The sequence below is a fragment of the Miscanthus floridulus genome, chromosome 17 (assembly GCF_019320115.1).
Source record: "Miscanthus floridulus cultivar M001 chromosome 17, ASM1932011v1, whole genome shotgun sequence".
NCBI classification, from domain to species: domain Eukaryota; kingdom Viridiplantae; phylum Streptophyta; class Magnoliopsida; order Poales; family Poaceae; genus Miscanthus; species Miscanthus floridulus.
The window spans coordinates 3,324,688-3,328,869 of NC_089596.1; positions in this window are offsets into that span (position 1 = coordinate 3,324,688).

Here is a 4,182-nt window from a genome sequence, read left to right on the forward strand (position 1 = left end):
TAACCACCAAGAATTTGCATCCGGCGCAATAGAAAATAGGAAGAGAGGGACCCAAACCCATTTCAACCCTGCAAACACCACCTCCTTTGTAAATGTGCCAACACCACCAAGTGTACACCACCATGTGTATGTGTGTTAGCATTTTCACAATCATTTCCCAAAGGATGTTAGCCACTCAACTTGCCACACCACTCGATCCTAGCGACAATGCAAAGTTAGATCACTCGAGTGGCACTAGATGACCGATATGCAAACAAGTTTGCCCCTCTTGATAGTACGGCCATCTATCCTAAACCCGGTTATAAACTTCTCTACACACCTATGACCGGTGAAATGAAATGCCCTAGGTTATACCTTTGCCTTGCGCATTCCATTCCATCTCTTCCAATGTCAATGCAACACATGCACCAACATGATCAACAATGATATGATCCACTTCATATCATCACATGATCATATTGGTTCATCGATCTTGACTTTACTTGCTCTTCATCGTTGCCATCATCCATTGGCGCCAAGTCTTGCTCAAGCTTCACCGCCACGCGGTCCATCACTCTAAAGCCTTCGACTTGCCCTTCACGCTTGCAACCGGTCCATCAACCCAAGTCTTGTCTTGATCTTCTCCACCTTGATCACATGACTCAATGTCATGTCTCATGTGCATTTAAGCTCCTTCATCATCACATGTGTGAGCTTTGCAACATTTCCAAGCCATTTTCACCTTCATGGCATATGTTGCTCACACACATGTACCTGTGGACTAATCACCTGTGTATCTCACATAAACATAATTAGTCCACCTAGGTTGTCACTCAATTACCAAAACCAAACAATGACCTTTCAATGTGGCGGTCGAGCAGCGACAGGACGCTGCGACCAGACGTGTCCGGTCACGTTCGGTCGCCACACCGGACGCGTCCGGTCACCATGCAGACAGCCCAATAATGGAGGTAACGGCTCTATTGTTTGAGGGTGTCTATAAATAACGTTTGGCCAGCTCTAGCTCACTCTCTTGGCCATTTGCATTGACATAGCAACATTGTGAGCTTAGCCAAAGCCCTCCCACTCATCTCCATCATTGATTCATCATCTTTGTGAGATTGTGAGATAATCCAAGTGCATTGCTTGAGTGATTGCATCTAGAGGCACTTGGTGTTCGTGTTTCGCTGTGGGATTAGCTTGTTACTCTTGGTGGTTGCCACCACCTAGACGGCTTGAAGCAGCAAGGATCGTCGAGCGTAGGTTGGTGATTGTCTTCGGCTCTGATCGTGGTGATTGTGAGGGGTTCTTGACCTTTCCTCGATGGAGATCCAAAAGGTACTCTAGTGGATTGCTCGTGGCTTGTGTGATCCTCATCTTGTGTTGGTTGTGCGACACCCTATTGAGGGTTTGTCGTGTGATGCCAATTAGTGTGTGAACTTCCAAGTGAGTGAATCGCCAAGCAAGTGAACCTCAGTAAAAAAATTATTGTGTCATCATTTGATTCCGAGGTGATTGGTCTTCATTGGTATTCATTCTTGTGATTGATTAGTTTATTCCTCGACTTGGTGGTATAACCATCTTGCTCTCTCTATTTACATTACCGCAAACTAGTTGTCAAGCTCTTTAGTGTAGCTAGTTGTGAGAGCTTGTTAGTTTGGTTAGTGTGGCTCTTTAGTTAGCCTTTGAGAGCACACTAACTTAGTGTAGTGATAGCCATTACGTGGATAGAGACTATATAAACTTGAATTGTGGTAGGTGGCTTGTATTTTTAGTAGGCTAGCGTAACACTCGCTTCGCCTCATATTTGTCTAACCAGTTTGCTAAGTGGTATTGTAGAAATTTTTAATAGGCTATTCACCCCCCTTCTAGCCATTAGGACCTTTCAGCCGGCAAGGCCTCCATCGTCTGAATCGACCAAGGTCCTATGCGCGTGTTGTGTCCATGAAAATTGAAAAGGAATAGGGAGAGGACAGAGGAAGGGTATGGCACATTGGGCCCATGTGTAAGTGAGATAGAGTGGGAGGGGTATTTTGGTCCATACGAAAATACAAATTATTCATACACCCGCACATGGGACCGAAGACACAACATACGTATATAATGGCATATTTCAGCTTTCACAAGAATTATAATGACACTAACATAGTTTCTTGAATAATAATATTGTGTAACAAAAACGGTGAAGTTATAATGGCATGAGTCCAATTAACCCAACTGAAAGCTCTAGTTTGGTTTTGGTGAATTAATGAAACCCTAAGTGCTAACCTAGTTTATCAAGTGATCATGACATAGGTAGCACACTTCAAGTAAAGAAGCTAATGAAGATCATAGCATGACAATGGTGATGGCATGGCGATGATCAAGGGCTTAAACTTGAAATGAAGAAAGAGAAAAACAAAAAGCTCAAGGCAAAGGTATAAACCATAGGAGCTATTTTGTTTTGGTGATCAAGACACTTAGAGAGTGTGATCACATTTAGGTTTGATAGCTATACTATTAAGAGGGGTGAAACTCATATCGGAATACGGTTATTAAAGTGCCACTAGATGCTCTAACTCATTGTATATGCATTTAGGATCTAGTGGAGTGCTAACACCCTTGAAATTATTTGTGAAAATATGCTAACACTTGTGCACAAGGTGATATACTTGGTGGTGTTGGCACATCTACAAAGGAGGTGGTGTTTGTAGGGTTGAGATGGGTTTGGGTCCCTCTCTCCCTATTTTCTATTGCGCCGGATGCAAATTCTTGGTGGTTGGCACATTGGAGCAAGGGTGGAAAAGATAGAAGTGAGAATAGAGCTGATGCCAGCATCGGTCCAGTGATCGAACGCTGGATCCAGAAGCACCGGACGCTGACTGCCTGCGTCCGGTCACGTTGACTGTCGGTACAGTGGCTAGGGTTTACCACCGGACGCTGGGCTGTGTCCGGTCGAGGTGGACCGGACACGTTCGGTCGAGGAAAACCAGGTTTCGACCCTTATTGTACTCGACCGGACGCTGAGGTTCCAGCGTCCGGTCAGTTTCTACCGGAGCGTCCGGTCAGCGTCATAACTGTTGGAATCTGACAAACAGCGTTTGAAGCTGATGACGCGTGGCGTCCATCTGTGGACCGGACGCTAGGTCCAGGGTCCGGTCAAGTGGACCGGAGCGTCCAGTCAGAGCGCAGAGTACCCAGTGAAGGGGTACAATGGCTCTATTTTGTGGGGGCTTCTATTTAAGCCCCATGGCCGGCTGTGGCTCATATCTTTGGCCATTTTCATTGACATAGCAACCTTGTGAGGTAAGCCAAAGTCCTCCTACTCATCTACATCATTGATTCATCATCATAGTGAGATTGGGAGTGATCCAAGTGCATTGCTTGAGTGATTGCATCTAGAGGCACTTAGTGTTCGTGTTTCACTGTGGATTTCGCTTGTTACTCTTGGTGGTTGCCGCCACCTAGACGGCTTGGAGCAGCGAGGATCGTTGAGCGGAGGTGGTGATTGTCTCCGGCTCTGATCATGGTGATTGTGAGGGGTTCTTGACCTTTCCCCGGCGGAGCACCAAAAGGTACTCTAGTGGATTGCTCGTAGCTTGTGTGATCCTCATCTTATGTTGGTTGTGCGGCACCCTATTGAGGGTTTGGCGCGTGAAGCCAATTAGCGCGTAAACCTCCAAGTGAGTGAATCGCCACAACGAGGACTAGCTTGCCGGCAAGCAAGTGAACCTCGGTAAAAATTATTATGTTCATCATTGATTCCGAGGTGATTGTCTTCATTGTTATTCATCTTTGTGATTGATTGGTACTTCATCTACACGGCGGTATAACTATCCTAATCACTCTCTTTACTTTACCGCAAACTAGTTGATAAGCTCTTTAGTGTAGCTAGTTGTGAGAGCCTGCTTGCTTGGTTGGTGTGGCTCTTTAGTTAGTCTTTGATAGCACACTAACATAGGATAGTGTCTTTGCTATTGTGTGAATAGACACTATCTAAACGAGAATTGTGGTAGGTGGCTTGCATTTTAAGTAGGCTAGCGCAACACTTGCTTCGCCTCATAATTGTCTAACCACTTTGTTAAGTGTTGTTATAGAAATTTTATTAGGCTATTCACCCCCCTCTAGCCATTAGGACCTTTCACCAACAAATGCCATTTCTCCATGAACAGACCTTGGTTGTCCATTTTGTCGGTCGCCCCTCATTTATGTTGGCAACTATCC